Genomic DNA, 17,070 nt, shown 5'->3' on the forward strand with positions numbered 1-17,070 from the left:
GGGGCTCTGTTTGGGAAGAGCCCTTTGGAGCCAAAAGAAAATGATGTTTTTCCAGGAGCAGCCCTGGGGTCTGACTGAGGGAAAGCTGCCTCAGCATCCCCACCAGCCTGTCCAGCCTCTGCCACTTTCCTGGGGGAAAAAAATAAATAAATCTTGTAATCCAGAGGCAGAGCAAGCAGCCCTGGGCAGGTGACCCCAGCAGCTCTGCCCTGTGCCTTGCAAACCTCAATGAGAAACATCTCCATGGGCTGCCCAGCCACCCCCCAGCCCCATGGGGAGAGGTGCCAGCCCCCAAATCCACGCTGTCCCCAGATCCACGCTGTCCCCAGATCCATGCTGTCCCCAGATCCACGCTGTCCCCAGATCCATGCTGTCCCCAGATCCATGCTGTCCTCAGATCCACGCTGCCCTGGGGAATTCCGTGTCAGGAGGGCACCAAGGGATGGCTGGGAGCTGCTGAGAGGGGACAGGACTGGTGGAATAACAATCCGTTGGTTTAAGGACCTGCACACATACCCAGAGCTGTGCAAAGGCAATTCCTACAGCCTGGGCCAGCAGCAGGAGGTCTGAGTGCCCCCAGGTCACCTTTCCAGGGCCAGCCAGCCCATCCAGACACCAGCTGCCCTTTCAGGAGAGGGAATATATCAATCATGCCCTTTGCTCTGACACAGGGGATGTGACATTCCTGCAAAGCACTCGCAGGTGAAGAGACTCTGGAAGCAACAGGCTGGAAAATCCTGCTTCTGCCAGAGACACCAACCCCTGCCCCTCTCACAGCTCTCTGGGGGAGAGAGATCTGCACCTCTCCATCAGCAGGGACACATGGAACACCTGCCCTAGCAGTCTCCATCCTCCCACTTCCCAGCCTGCATCCACAGGACTCATTGAAACACGTGCAGGAGATGCAGCAGTGCAACTGCCTGCTGCTTAACTTGAGGTGAGCAGTGGGATTTGCATCAAATGTATCCCAGTAAACCCCTGCCACAGGCTAAGGCTGCAGGCAGCCCTGAGCAGATGGTGATTTTCCCAGTGCCACCTCTGTATCCCAAGGGCCACACAATGGGTGTATCACATATCCCAAGGGTATCACAATGGATGTGCTCAGTGCAGGGAATGCCTGCAGGATGCAGCTCTCCTGCTAAAATCCAGGACAGCTCTAGGAAATACTGGACAAGCCAGAGTGCTGTGCTCTCACAACTTCATGGGAGGATGGAATTTTCCATGGTTTTGAACAAACACTGAAAATGATGAGAACTCGATATTCCCCACCGAAAAAAACCCCAACCAAACAAAAACCCCTCACCCAAAAACAACAACAACAACAACAACAATTCAGCTCTGCAGAACAAGTTGATTTGTTACAGCAATGGCAATTACTGTACACATTCCTGTGCACAGGCAGGTTCTGAGCAGGGTGAGTTTAACCTGCAGTGCTGCAGGATCTGCAGGAAAAGCCTCCCTGGTTATGCAGGGCTGGGACACACCTCCTCACCTTTTCCTTGTGGATCTAACAGGATTCAGGCTCCCAGCTGCCATCCCAGCCCCAGCTCTGTGTGCTGAGCCCATCCCAAGGATCCAGCCGGGATGTGATGGAGCCCAGCAGAGCCAGGAGGCAGCAGCACCTCTGGAGGCAGCGCCAGCTGTGCTGCCCTGCACGTGTCCCCAGGCTGTGCCCGGCTCCAGGGCACACAGCAGAGCTCCTGGAGCCACCACAGCTCCGTGGCACTGGTGTCTGCCCGGCTCTGCCGCGTGGGATCGCTGACAGGGACAGCAGGAAGGGTCCCTGCTCCTCGGCCACCACCCCTGCACAGTGGCTGGGAAGGGACCTGGGCTGCTGGACACGAGCCCAGGTGGGCAAGGAGAACAATCCTGGCTTGTATCCAAAACAGAGTGAGCAGGAGCAGCAGGACAGTGATTGTCCCCTGTGCTGGCACTGCTGGGGCACCCCCAGAGCTGGGCCCAGTTCTGGGCCCCTCACGAGAAAGGCACCGAGGGGCTGGAATGTCCAGAGGTGGGAATGGAGCTGGGGAAGGGTCTGGAGCCCCAGGAGGGGCTGAGGGAGCTGGAAAGGGGCTCAGCCTGGAGCAAAGGAGGCTCAGGGGGCCCTTCTGGCTCTGCACAATCCCTGCCAGGAGGGGACAGCCGGGGAGGTCGGGCTCTGCTCCCAGGGAACAGCCACAGGAGGAGAGGGAATGGCCTCAGGCTGGGCCAGGGGAGGCTCAGGGGGGAGATCTGGAAGGATTTCTTCATGGAAGAAATTGATTTCTTCATTGTCAGGCACTGGCAGGGGCTGCCCAGTGCAGTGGTGGAGTCCCCATCCCTGGAGGTGTCCAAGGAAGGTCTGGATGTGGCACTCAGAGCTCTGGGCTGGGGACAAGGTGGGCATTGGGCACAGGTTGGGCTCAGTGACCTTGGGGATCTTTTCCAGCCTCAGTGATCCTGGGATTCTGTGAAGGGGTGCTCACGTCAGGTACCTCAAACACAACCAGTGTTGGTTTCACCTGTGCTTTCCCTCCCTCCCAACACACCTCTGCTCCTGTGGCCTCTGGGAAGAGCAGGGATGTGCCTCAACTCCAGCAAATCCCAGCTGTCAAATGGATCTGGGGCAGCAGGGAGGCGGCACAAAGAGAACCCCAAGTCCAGCCACTCACAGCCAGGCCTGCCATGACTGCAGCTGGTGAGATGGGCACTCCTGGACACACAGCAGCCACTGGGACACTCCTCACCCCTCCATCCACAGAACTCCAAGTTCTTGCTGTCAAAGGGCTTTCTTTGCTATGGATAGAGGGGAAAAATGCAGAAAAACAATAAAAGAATAAAAGCCAACCTGAGGATGTCCAAGCAAGGGTTGATCTGACTGAGGGTCAGGACACTCTTGTCCCCCATGATTCCTCCCAAAACCTGCTGAGCTTTAAAAAGGACACTGAAATAGGCTCAGTTTTGTGCCAAAGTCTCTCACAGCCTCTCCAGCACCAAGTTTTAGTGGATCAGCCATCAGGATCCCCACCAGGCTTGTGGTGGTGCATATTTCTGGGAGTTACTTTGTTTGTCTGTGACGTGTCTTTCCCCTCCCCTCCCTGTCCCTGAAACGTTATCCCATGGCTTGGTGTTGTGTGTCCCCCCGCCCCTCTCCCGAGGTTTGAAAGAGTCCGGGAAAGAGGCACCCAGCCTCTTCTCTCTTCTGGAAGCTAGCCAGAATAAACATCCTGCGATCCCCCGGAGGGAGAAGCAGCACCTTTTTGGTCTTTTCTTGGTCTCGAAGGATCTCCCTGACCCCTCCATTCGACAGAGCTAGCTTGGATTTACTTCCGGGGGGCAAAGGGAAGGACTCTTCAGGTGGCGCCCATCGCGGGGGCTTTAGAACCCCTCCGGACGGCTGGAAAACACCCCATGGGTGTTTTAACAAGCCTAGGTACTGTCACCTACCTCGCAGTTCTTCTGACGGGGGTCGAGTTGGTAGCTCGGTGAGTACACGAGTGTCATGGGGTGGCTTTACTTTTAAGACAGCTTAGAAAGAGGGGAAGTTGAAGCTGCTGGTGGCTGATGGGAGTTTTTCCTCCTGACTAATTATCAGTCATTTCCAAGAATTGACAGCAGATCTGACCATTAAAAAGTGAATTCAACTGGTAAACACCCCCTTAAGAAGTACAGACAGAATTCTCTTATTCTCTTTGGTTTCCGGCTTCTGAAGAGGTAACAAGGCTCTGTCTTGGCCTCCTCGCCCCCTCTCAGGCCGACAAGGCCGCGGGGTGGAGCGGGGGGAAGGGGGGAAGAGAAGCAGCCGAGCTTGGTTTTCAGTTTTTGCTGCTAGACTGGAACTTAACACCATGAACTCTTGCAGTTTTCCTAAAGCTTTTAATTCTTTTACTACCTGGATAAACATACAGATTACTCCTTTTCTCAGAAAGACAGAGAAAGAGAGAGACAATCAACATAGAGAAGACATCATAGAACCACCAAAAACAGTGAAGAAAAGAGTTAAGTTTAAATAAGAAAGAGAGAATAAGGAGATGCTTTACAGCTGAAATATCTTTCTGTTAAAGCTATGGAGATAGACAATAATAGTATAAAAAGACTCCTTTAATTCATGATGAGTGTTGGGAGGAATAGAGTATTCAAAGTGTAAGTTTTGAGCAAAAGAGAGAGAGTACTTGTGATACTGTGAGTTGCTGGAATTGAGTTGAGTGAAGATTTTGAAGCTTTGGGGGGCAAAGAGAAAACTGTTTTCCAGGAAGGCTCTCAGAAACAAATGAAGAAGACTTCTGCCTTTGAATGACTTATCCTTAAAAATAAAATCCCTAATCTCAGTGACCCATACACACCTCGGAGAGATGTGAGATGGGAGGAGAAGATCTAATGACAGATTTCCGGGCAGCTGGCATTAGAGAAATAAAAAACTATGACGAAAATAGTTTTCTCGTGAGAAACTCCGTAAGCTAACAGAAAGAGGCTTCTGTTTCTCTACAAAGACTGATGAAAAGACTGTAAAAGGGGTTTTTTTTGCATTTTCCGGATTTAAATGTTGATTCCCTGCCTGACTGGGACAAGGCTGGACAAGCCCTTACTATGCAAGTTGAATTGGGGGACAGCACAGCTGGCAAATACCTCCCCCTTTTCCTTTTAATTCGGAAAACCATCCTACAGAGGCAAAAGCCTCTGGCTTGCTCTTTCCCTCACCTTCCCTCAGCACCTCCGTCAGAGGGCTTGTCCCAGGCATTACAGGCAGACAGAAACTGCCTGTACCCTTCCCTCCCCGCAGAAAACCCCGAAAAACATAGCTTTAAATCCTCCCTGCAAGGAGGAGAGAGCTCTGCTGAACTTACTCAAGAACATGTGCAGAGCCAAAATGGCGCCGGCCGCGTGTTACCTGGCCACATGGTGAATCCCCCTGTGTATCCCCTTTCTCCTACCCATAATCCCTCCCACCCACCGGTTCCTGCCCCCAACCCTTATCACAACCCCTTTGTTCCCCCTGACATTCCACCCTGCACCACCCGCCAGCCCTGCCTGGCCCCACCCTATGACCCTGTCCCCCGAGGCTGTAACCCTATCCCCTGTCCCTCCGGCCCCTGTCCCGTGGGGAGGAGGAACGGGGAGGGAGGGAGTTACACCCCTTGCTCCTGCAGAGGGGCAGGGGGAGGGGTGTCCCGGCCCTGCCCCCCGATGGGAGGCTGCGAGCCTCCCGGGCCCGGCATGGGGGGTTGCGGGCTCTCTCCTGGCTCCTGCAGGGGTGGGGCTGAGTCTCTCCACAGACCCGATGAGGGAATGAAACCCCCGGGACCCGGCATGGGGGTGTGCGGGACCCCAGGGCCCGGCATGGGGGTGAGGGCCCCCCCGCCCAGCTCCTGTGGGGGCGGGGCTGGGGGCGGGGATGGGGTGGGAGCTGGGGGCGGGGCTGGGGGCTGGGCCGAGTGGGGGGTGAGGGGCGGAGCCCCTCCCAGTTCCCACGGTCCGGGGGGCGGGCCCGAGACCGAGCAGGGAGGTGAGGTTGCCTCACCACATTCCAAAGGCGGGTGTGGTTGCGCTGCTGCAAATTGCCCTGATGGCCCCGGGGGATGCCCCGGGGAATGGAAGGGTGAATCCTCTCAGCCTGCTCCCAGTGTGGAGCCACATGGTGCCCCTGGGGGATGGGGGAATGCGAGCCTTCTCGATATCCGGGCAGGACAAGCCTCTCCCCCCTGCCGGTTCAATGCAACTCCTGGGAATGGAGAACAAAATGGTTGTGACTCAGCCTTTTTCCCTACTGCTGCTCCGGTGACTTTTACTGGAACAAGACCACAGAATCGGCATTACAAGCCGTTTTCATACCAAGACAAAAAGGAAATTTGCAAAGTACAAAGAGAATTTGGCCGTAATAGTGAAATATTTAAAAGCATTGTTAAAACAACATTAACCTCAAATGATTTAGTTCCTACAGATATTAAAGATCTTTTTAGGTGTTTGCTTACACCATCTGAATTTGAATTATGGGAAAACACATGGAAGCGATTTCTAAAAAACATACTGGTGGAATTATTAAAAACTAATCACCAATATGTAGATTTATTAAATAATCCTATTACTTTAGAGCATTTATGTGGTGAAGGAGTATGGGAAAAACCTGAGGACCAAACTAGGGCATTGCCAAAAGCTGTGATAGATAAAATCACTACAGCTGCAGAAAAGGCTTTCACACAGCTACCTACAGCTGACACTAAGGGCAGTTATATTAATGTAAAACAAATGCCCTCAGAAGGATTCCTGCAATTCTTAGACCGATTAAGAGAACAAGTCTCCTGTCAGGTAGAAGGCCCCGTGGTACAGACAGAGTTAGTCAAGGAACTTGCTCAGAGAAATGCTAATGAATCTTGCCGTAGAATTATTTTAGGTTTGCCTGTGGATCCCCCTCCGACTCTTGCACAGATGTCAGCAGCCTGTGCAAGGAAAGCAGAGATGTTTTTGCAGGAAAAGAGACCTCCCTGGACCACCCCAAGATCTGTTGCTGCAGTTTCATCTGAGACAAGGAATGAACAGATGACATCTGACCAGCAACAGGGAATTTGTTTTTACTGCAGAAAACCGGGACATTTTGCTAAAAACTGTCCTTTAAAACAACAGAAACACACGGATACCAGCTTGCCAAAAAACTTACATCACAGCGCTTATCCACTCAGCGTGCAGACATAAATGAAGTGGAAACGAATCTCTGTCCTTTAATAAAAAGGGGGAAGGGGGGTGAAAAACTGCAAAAATATAATTGTGAAAAACGTTTGCCTAATAAGGTCTGGCAACCGCAAAAGCGATTCAGACTTATAACTTCTAAAGCTTTTTGTTTCAGATCTGACTGCTGGACTGTCGTGGGAGTAGATTTGCAGGATAATTCACAAGACCTGGCTGGACTGGATAGCAGGTATTTTGTTATTGGAGACACAGCACACACACCAATAGAGATTGAGGTGGCTCCCATGGGTGGCTCCCATGACAATTAAGGGAGACCTAACACACCTCATTCTCTTAGCTAGGTGCCCCCAACCACCTTACTATATAGATAAAGGGCAGGTAATAGCCCAGGTAATCCCTGTTCCAACAGAAGTCCCAGTAGATGACAAAGCACCAGGAGTCTACTGGGCAGAAGTAGTGGGTGAAAACAAGCCCATTATGGGATGTAACTTAACACATAAATCAGAACATCTCCATGTAGAAGGGTTAATTGACACTGGGGCAGATGTGACCATCATACCGGAAAAGGTGTGGCCCTCACACTGGGAACTACAACCAGTGGCAGGAAAAATACAGGGTGTTGGAGGGATGAAACTGGCAAAAATTGCTAGAGATATCGTCCAGATCGAAGGTCCGGACGGTAGGATAGCTAGTGTCCGACCTTTTGTTATTGACTACAAGTGCCCCTTGTGGGGGAGAGATACCATGTCTCAGTGGGGGGTGAAACTCACTATTCCTGAGACACCTCAGGATCTTTGATAGAGGCCACTGTAGAGCGTCCTGTCCAAAAATTATCTTGGCTAGATAATGATCCAATTTGGGTGAACCAGTGGCCTCTCAGCAAACAAAAACTTGGGGCGCTAGAAAAATTAGTGGAAGAAGAATTGGCTAAGGGACACATAGTAGAAACAACCAGCCCTCGGAATTCCCCGGTGTTTGTAATAAAAAAGCCAGGGAAAGATAAATGGCGTCTCCTTCAAGATTTAAGAGAAATAAACAAAAAAATACAAGACATGGGATCTCTCCAACCAGGAATGCCCTCCCCAACCATGCTACCACAAGATTGGCTACTAGCAGTACTGGATATTAAAGATTGCTTTTTTCAAATTCCCCTGCATCCAGAGGATGCACCAAGGTTTGCCTTTTCCATTCCTACCATTAACAGGGAAGCTCCAATGAAACGGTACCACTGGACAGTTCTACCTCAGGGGATGAAAGCAAGCCCCTTCATCTGCCAGTGGTATGTGGGGTCATTGCTGTCCTCAGTGCGTGCTGAAAAGAGAGAGGCTATCATTTTGTATTATATGGACGATATTTTAATATGCTGTCCCAATAACAACATACTGAAAGATACCCTTGACCTAGTGGTTAAAGTTTTAGCCTCTGCTGGATTCCAATTGCAGGAAGACAAAGTTCAAAGGATGCCACCTTGGAAATACCTGGGCCTGGAAATTACAGCATGGACTGTTATTCCACAAAAATTGGAAATTATTGGTAATCCTAAAACTCTAGCAGATCTCCATTCCCTATGCGGGTCACTAAACTGGGTCAGACCCTGGCTAGGTCTCACCAATGAGGACCTGGGCCCCCTACTCAATTGATTAAAAGGGGAGAGAGAGTTACTGTCTCCTAGGAAGCTGACTCCAGAAGCAAAAACTGTAATTGAAAAGGCACAAAGGACCTTGAAAGAAAGACAGGCACACCGCTTCAAACCTGAGCTGCCTTTCAAATTTATTGTCCTGGGGAAATTGCCACACCTACATGGGTTAATATTCCAGTGGGCCGAGGGGCAGAGGGACCCACTCTTAATAATAGAATGGGTTTTCTTCTCTTATCAAAGACCCAGGACTATCACCAAGCCACAAGAGCTGATGGCTCAGCTGATTCAAAAGGCCAGAGTAAGGGTGCAAGAACTGGCAGGTTGTGACTTTATGTGTATTCACCTCCCAGTCAGGCTCTCTGGAGAAGGCAAAAACTCCCCTGAGAGACTGACCAAAGAGATGTTTGAGCATCTGCTGCAGAGCAATGCTAACCTCCAGTTAGCTCTGGACAGCTATAGTGGGCAAATTTCAGTTCATGCACCATCACACAAATTGTTTCGTGAGGAATTCCATCTCATTCCTCGTGAGAAAAGGAGCCGGAGGCCACTCAAGGCTCTCACAGTGTTCACTGATGCATCTGGGACATCCCACAAGTCGGTGATGACTTGGAGAAATCCACAGACTCAGCTTTGGGAAGCTGATGTTGAGTTTGTAGAGGGGTCACCCCAGATAGCTGAACTAGCTGCGGTCGTGAGAGCCTTTGAAAAATTTTCAGAACCAATTAATTTAGTTACTGACTCAGCCTGCGTAGCAGGAGTGGTGTCCAGAGCGGAACAGGCAGTTGTCAAGGACATTGAGAACAAGCATCTCTTTAGATTGCTTTCAAAACTGATTTACTTGGTCTCGAATAGAGAACAACCTTTCTATGTGATGCATATAAGATCGCACACCCCATTGCAAGGTGAAATCGCTGAGGGGAACCGGAAGGCTGACTCCCTTGCTGCCCCAGCCGAAAAGGTATGTCTCCCTGATGTGTTTCAGCAGGCAAAAATAAGTCACCAGCAATATCATCAAAATGTGCCAGGACTGATTCGTCAGTTCCAGCTGACACGGAATCAGGCCAAAGCCATCGTGGCTACCTGTCCCAATTGTCAGCTTCAGGCAGTGCCATCATTAGGCATCGGGGTTAATCCCAGAGGCTTTAAGAGCTGTGAGGTGTGGCAAACAGATATCACTCATATTCCCAGTTTTGGTCGCCTTAAGTATGTACATGTGAGTATTGATACATACTCAGGAGCGGTGTATGCCTCTGCTCATGCAGGAGAAAAGTCTGTGCATGCTAAACAACACTTAGTACAGGCCTTTTCTGTATTGGGAATCCCTAAAGAAATTAAAATAGATAATGGCCCAGCATATAAATCCAAGGAGTTCCTGGAATTTGTCCAGCAGTGGGGAGTGGAACATAAAACTGGCATCCCCCACTCCCCCACAGGTCAGGCTGTAATCGAGCGTACACACCAGACGCTCAAACAAGTCCTAGCCAGGCAAGGTAGCAAAGCAGTGTGGATGTCTCCCCAGCAGAAACTCTGTAAAGCTCTGTTTGCTAATAATTTCCTAAACTGCTCATTTGAAAACATGAATCCTCCTGTAACTCGGCATTTTAACAGTGGTGATCAGTTTAAATTGTCACAGCATCCACCGGTGTTAATCAGGGATCCTGAAACTTGGCAAACCAAGGGTCCCTATGAACTTGTCACCTGGGGGCGAGGTTACGCGTGTGTATCCACCCCTTCAGGCCCCCGATGGATCCCTCAGAAATGGGTAAAACCTTTTGTTCCAAAGAATCCAGCACCAGCAAGAAGAGAAGAGAAGCAAGTGGCTGTCACTTCCAAGAGAAGACGCCGCTGAAGAGAGCAAGAAGAAACCTCTCTAGCCTCTGACCTGCATACTATAACTGTGAATATGTTTTAAAGAATGTCTGTTTCCTTTTTTTTAGAAATAACCTACCTCTTACTCAAATCCATGATGAGCCTTAACCCTGCTGTCATCCTGCTCGCACTGAGCAGCCTGACAGCAGCCTGGATCGTCCCACAGCCACACCAGAACATCTGGGTTACCCTGGCACAAACACTCCAACAGGAAAACATATGTCTATCGACTGCAGCAGCAAAAAACCCTATGTCTACCTGCCTGGTAGGAATTCCCTTGCAGCATGATGAATTCACACACAGCTTTAGTACACTGACTCCTGAGGCAGATAATAAACTACACAGCACTCATGTAGAAGCAGAGTTAAGAAACCCAGTAGAAGAGTGGCTGCCCCATTTTCCTAAGGCAACCCAGGAACCCCAGGAGTTAGAGCTACTGGGTTCCTCCCCAGCATCATACTGTGTACACTTTAGGGTCAGTCCTCCAACTCATAAAGAAACATTCCACCATATAGTACAACATCGAGAAGAGTTCACAGCAAAAAGGTGGTGCCGTGTACTAAGCTACATCAAAGTGCACTCTTCAGCTCATACACATCCCAAAAGCCTCCCCAAAGGACTGTTCCTCATTTGTTGGGACCGTGCATGGGCAGGAATTCCATCCCGTCTCCTCGGAGGGCCGTGTACCATAGGGCGTCTATCACTGTTAGCGCCCAATCAAACATTAATTGGCGAGTGGACCCATAAAAACAATTTGACAAAAAGAATTCAAAAGAGAAGTGCTACAAAATCAGATGATGAAAATTGTGACTCAGAGATTTTCCATTGGTCAAAATCAAAAAAGGATTGCTGCATCCATTTTCCTTCCCTGGGTAGCTGCAGCTAAGGCTCTAGGTGAATTGGGACACCTGGAATGCTGGGTGGTAAAACAAGCGAATTTAACATCTAATGCCATAAGTGCCCTCCTAGAAGATGAGGAAATTACCAGGCAGGCAACACTTCAAAACCGTGCTGCAATAGACTTTCTCCTGTTGCTCCACGGGCACGAGTGCCAGGAGTTCGAGGGTCTTTGCTGTATGGATCTAACATCGAAAGCTCCTAACATCCATGCCACGCTCCGAGAGATGAAAAGCATGATCAGACAAGTCAAGCAAGAAGCAGATGACTGGTTCAATGGACTGTTTAAAAACTGGGGACTCTCGGGGTGGTGGGCTTCAGTAGTGAAAACTATTCTGTCACTGCTAGTCATTGTTTTGCTGACGGTGTTAGTGTTTGGAGTGCTAAGCAAAATACTGTACAGAAGCATAGTTAAGCTAATCTCAGCTACCTCAGATGTCAACCATATAGAGTTGGCAGACCAGAGTAACCCTCACCAGCCTGCAAATGGGGATTGGTGGGCCACTTCAGGTCAGTAAGTAGTATAAGCTCATTACCTTTCATTCAATTACATATATCAAAGTAGGGGCAGATGTGGTGGAGCATATTTCTGGGAGTTACTTTGTTTCTCTGTGACGTGTCTTTCCCCTCCCCTCCCTGTCCCTGAAACGTTATCCCATGGCTTGGTGTTGTGTGTCCCCCCGCCCCTCTCCCGAGGTTTGAAAGAGTCCGGGAAAGAGGCACCCAGCCTCTTCTCTCTTCTGGAAGCTAGCCAGAATAAACATCCTCCGATCCCCTGGAGGGAGAAGCAGCACTTTTTTGGTCTTTTCTTGGTCTCGAAGGATCTCCCTGACCCCTCCATTCGACAGAGCTAGCTTGGATTTACTTTGGGGGCAAAGGGAAGATCTCTTCACAGGCTGAGTGAGAACTCCTGCATTCCCTGGCACCCTGAATTCCAAGGCCAAAGCCAAACAAAACAAGCAGAGCAAACCCTGCTCCTTCCCCTTCCCCCTCCCAGCCAGGTGGGCAAGGCAAACCATTCCTGCTGAAATACAGCTCTCAATTGGAAAGGGCCCCAAGATTGTGTCCCCTGAACGAGAAAGCTGACAAGAGGGGGAAAATATTATTAAAAATAAAATACATCAATCACTCCACAAATTATACTCCAATACGTCCTTCAGGCAGGAAGGTCCCTGCTTTGGTGCTGTATTCTCTTTCTTTGGGATTTGCTTTCTTTAGGGAACACACGGATTGCAGCAGCTGAGTGGATCATTTAAGTGGATCCTGCATATAACAGACACAAAATGTGTGTGGGGCATCGCTGTGAGGTGTTCTGGGAGGGATGGGATCGTTCCAGAGCATCTCTGGGCTCATTTCTGCAGCACAACACACTGAGAAAACCAGCAAGGGCTGGGGAGCACTGGGAGAAACCCCTGAGCCACTTTCCTTCCTCTTCCCTCCCTGCAGAGGATGCTCCTTCCTCATCCCCTGAGCCACAGGGCTTTTCCCTCCATTGTCATTTCTTCTCTTCAGCTGCATCCCAGTGCTTGTGTTTGGATTTGATACTGGGAATGAAAAATCAAAGCTTTCCTGGTGTTCCAGGAAAGGGATCCTCACAGGGATCAGCCAGGTCTGACACAGCATCCTCGAGTTAAAGCTCCAAATAAGATCTGTTCTTACCTCTGCTTTTCACATCCAGGTAACTTTTCCTTTTCCATTTCCAACTTTTACTATTTAAAGGTGAAACCTTCTGTGGTTTGTGTCTGCCTGAACTGTTTGAGAAGGAAAATGGTTTGAAGAATATTGTGTCTTTTTTGGGGTTTTTTTGGGAATTGAAAGATGCTTTCCCCAGTGATTTGAAAGGAAAATAAGCATAGATGCATTTTTCAGAACTGGAATAACACCAGTTTAAAAAAAAAAAACAAAAAAAGCACAATCAACAGTTTCAAGTGAAACACTTGAAAATCAGATTAATAAATCAGGTCACTTCTGAGCAGGAGCAGCTGATCTCTGTCCCTTCAGTCAGCTTCTGTGTGATGCTTTTCTTTGCTTCTTTCTGTAGAGGAGCCAAACTAATTCCTTTCCCCTCCACTCCCCTTCTGGCACCGGTGGAAAATCTTCTCCCATCCCTGCTGGAGTGCTCTGCAGGAGGCTGGTGTGGCTTTGTCAGGGGTAAAAGCAGTCTGAGGAAGGTGCAAAGTGGGAGCCTGGGAAAGGATGGAAGGTCTGCAGCCTCTGTGCTGTGTAAAATGCTGCAAAAACTGCCCTGAAGACTGACCAAAGCCCCCCTCCCCTCTGTTAAACACAGATTTCTGTCAGGAATGAGGGCTCTGCCCTCAGCTCAGCACTTGGGGACTCCCCATGGAGCCACCCCAAGCATGCAGAGGGCACTGGCACTCCATGGGATGAGGTTTGTGTGGATACAGACCCCAACAACAGCAACCAGAGCTCCCTTCTTGGGTTCCATAAAGCAGATTTAGCTCCTAACCCATCTCTAATATGTCTGCTCCTCGTAGCCAGATGAATAAGGAACAAATATAAATCACAAGGAATTTATCTGATGATGGCAAGGAGAGAAAGGGATGAATAATTTATTTGACGGATATTATTCATCCATCCATGGAGCCAGCCAAGTAATGAAAACATTTATTCACAAATCACTCTGTTGACAATCGAAAACTTTGTACAAGAAGTAATTCATATGTATGATTTGACTCCTGGAAAACCCAAACTGGAGAGCTGACCTTGCTGAGGAGCAGGAAGTGCTAAAGCTGGGCTTATCTTAGACCCACCCCACGATTTCCATCTCTTTCCCATCTCTGGGACTACACAAAACAGATTTCCAGCTCTGAACTATGGAAAACCTGACTTTCACCCACAGCCGCCACCAAAAATCATTAAAACATGGCACATGACTTTCCCATGAAGGCAGAGATGCTCTTCCCACCAACCAAGCCCCACTCCAGAGTGCAGGAGCTCCCTCCATAAATAAACCACTAGAAAAGCCTAAAAATAACTGTTTCTTTTTCTTCCAGAGGACATTCAGCTGCTTTCCAAGCTCTGGGCAGTTTATTCCATTATCAGAACTCCTTCCTCCATCCCATCTTGGAGCTTCCAGACTGTTTAAATAACCCAAAGTGTCCATATTCCCTCTAAGTAACAGGAACAACAGTCAAGCCAAGTCAGAGCTGCCACAGATGGAAATATGCTCTTTATGGCCCCCTGAATTTCAGTCACTAGTATATGGCCTCAGCTCCTCTAAAAAAAATCACAAATCTACACAAAGTCCCCACGTGCAGCTCTGTGCTTTTGGGTCCTCCAAGATATTTAAAATCCCATGGAGATGGAGTGCTCCCTATTGACCATCCAAACACAAAGAAACAGACATTATCCCAACATGACTATGGAATGAATCACCATCTGCTTCCAAGAAGGTGAGGAGGAAGAATTCCTGCAGCCACAGCTCTGGAGTTGGTGAAGCAGAAAACTCGTCATGGTTCAATTAATCTCACAAAAAGAATCAAAATCATGGCTGCCTCTCTGAAATAGATGCAAATCTCCATTCCCCTCTGGTGAGTGAGGCAGGGCTGGCAATCCTGTCTGAGCAGGTTGCTTATGAGATTTTAGTGCTTGTGGGAAAGCACAAGGGCACAATCCTGGGCATCTGGCATTTGCAAGGTGCTGTCTCCTCCTAGCTGAGGGCAGGAGAATGAACAGAAAAGCTCAGGCAGGGCAGAGAGCTGGGGTCTCTTTGTAACAGACCCTGAAGACCTAAATTTGGGGGAAGAAAGGTGGGAGGCATTAGAGAAGCCTGGGATGATTTAGGACACAGAGCCAAGCTTCACACTTAATTCCCAGCAAAAGCTCAATAAAGGCAGATGTGCTCACAATTAAGAAACTGCTCTTGGAATCTCAGACTGGTTTGGGTTGGGAGGGACCTTAAAGGTCACCCAGTCCCACCCCTGCCATGGCAGGGACACCTTCCACTGTCCCAGCTGCTCCAAGCCCTGTCCAGACTGGCCTTGGACACTTCCAGGGATCCAGGGGCAGCCCCAGCTGCTCTGGGCACCCTGTGCCAGGGCCTGCCCACCCAGAGTAAAAGATTTCTTTGCCATTATCCAATCTAAGTTTGTCCTCCTTCAGTTTAGAACCATTCCCCTTGTCCTGACACTGTCTGCCCATATGAAAAGCCTCTCTTCCTCTGTTTCATAGGCCACTTCAGGCATGGGAAGTGGCTCTGAGGACTTCCCAAAACCTTCTCTTCTCCAGGCTGAACCTCCCCAGCTCTCCAGGTCTGTCTCTACACATCAGAGGTGCTCCAGCCCTCCCTCATCCCTACCTCCACCTGCAGCAGGATGGGATCTGAGCAGCAGGACCTCAGCCAAAGTCCCAGCCCAGGCACTCAGCTTTTGGTCCAAATTCAAAAACCCCTCTGTCTCTTGCTCCCCAGCAGCCAAAGGGAGATCACCCAGAGGGACCATCCCCTGCTCAGAGCCAGCTCCAGGGGTGACCAGCCCTCACCCCAAAGAGCAGCTCCCTCCTCCCCCATCCTCAGCCAGGGCATAGTTCCCATGAAAGTTTTCAGTGGCCCACAAAAACAGCCACAAAATCAGCAAAGTTTCATCTAAAAAATAACCCAGAGCTGGGCTTGGAGCCTTCCCTGGAAGCAGAGCTTTGGTTGAGACACAATTCCCTGTGGAATTCCCATGGGGAGTCTCTGATCAATTAGAGAACAAAAGCTGCTTTATCCAGCCCTGCTCTCCTGCTGAGGGGCCATACTGAATACCAGACAGTATCTCCTTAAACCAGAGAGATTCCCCATTCCAGCAGCAGATATCTGGGCAGCCTCTGTACAGCGCAACACCTTTCCCTAATATATAATGCTTCCATTTCTAGAGCCCTTCAGTAGCACTGTACTCAGAAGAGCTACAAAAATAATCACAGTCAATATTCTGGAGTCTTAACAGAGGCTTTAGTACCATTTATAAGTGGAATTTGTAGTAAACCACTCCTGCCTGGAGAGCAGGATCTCACTGAGAGCCCAAGAACTTCAGAAGTATTGAAAAGCTCCACCACAACCATTCACCTGCTGCATTTTAAATTTTGAATTTTCATTCATTCTCCCCTAATTATCAAACCCAGCCCTTCCTCTTAGCTCCAATTAAACCTCCATAGGCGTCTTCTAAGCCAGATTTAAGGGAAATTTGAACCACAAGAATTTGCCAGCAAATTTTATTTAAAGAAGCAGAGAAGTCTCTACCCTCAAGTAAATGTCTCCAGATTCAGCCAGCAGCAGGAGAGCTGAGGGCAAGGTCTGCTAGCACTTCTCTGTCCTCATTCCCAGGAGGATGGGATGGGATGCTCCTGCCTCAAGCATGGGGCTGACCAAAGGGATGGAAGAGGAAAAGAGGAGTTGGTATTTCACATTTTTGAGACTTTTTTTGTTTTGTTTTGCAGGCAGCCAAGCCAGCCTGGAGGCACCAAACAACATCAGCTAAAGGCATCCTGAGGGTTTTGCTGGGATGGGCAGGGTGGTCACTGATGTGCAGGTCACGTCCAGCAGCTCCCTGTGTCCAGTGCTGGGCAGGAGCAGGAGCTGGGCACTGAGGAGAGCCAGCTGTCCTGGAGCTCCATCTAGTGCAAGGCACCCTGGATTTATCCTGTCTCCACATTTGGGGAAGCTCCTGGAGCCACAGGATTTCCAGAGACTTTGCGCTTCACGATTCCCCCCATTTGCAGCTGTTGCTGCTGCTGGTGACACCATAAAAACACAGTTCAGGTGCATTTACAGCCAGGAAGGTACCAAAAGGACAGGGATTCTCTCTTCTTTTAAATCCTCTGGTTAGTTTTCAACTTGGAAGTACTTGGGGCTGCAAAAAGTGTTGTTCACAAGCTCTGCAACCTCTGAAAGAGCAGAGCAGCAGCAGGGCTCAGGTGGCTCAAACACAGCTCTGGTTTTCAGAAGGATTCCGACTTTTCACGTCTTGACTCCTCCATTGTCTTTGAAAGCCTCCACCACACCAGAA

The 17,070-nt window shown here is 49.4% G+C and overlaps 3 protein-coding genes and 1 pseudogene across 4 annotated transcripts in view; 2 read left to right on the forward strand and 2 right to left on the reverse strand.

Annotated features, from left to right (window-relative positions):
- LOC147650241 (uncharacterized) overlaps positions 1 to 17,070 on the forward strand; it is a 293,456-nt gene that overhangs the window by 69,943 nt on the left and 206,443 nt on the right. The window lies entirely within an intron of this gene.
- Positions 1 to 17,070, reverse strand: part of LOC111943906 (uncharacterized) — a 261,321-nt gene that overhangs the window by 42,924 nt on the left and 201,327 nt on the right. The window lies entirely within an intron of this gene.
- LOC111944950 (uncharacterized) overlaps positions 1 to 17,070 on the reverse strand; it is a 120,569-nt gene that overhangs the window by 22,985 nt on the left and 80,514 nt on the right. The window lies entirely within an intron of this gene.
- On the forward strand, positions 9,854 to 11,814 carry LOC147650242 (uncharacterized; annotated as a pseudogene).

This window comes from Cyanistes caeruleus, chromosome 16 (genome assembly GCF_971803275.1).
Source record: "Cyanistes caeruleus chromosome 16, bCyaCae1.hap1.1, whole genome shotgun sequence".
NCBI classification, from domain to species: domain Eukaryota; kingdom Metazoa; phylum Chordata; class Aves; order Passeriformes; family Paridae; genus Cyanistes; species Cyanistes caeruleus.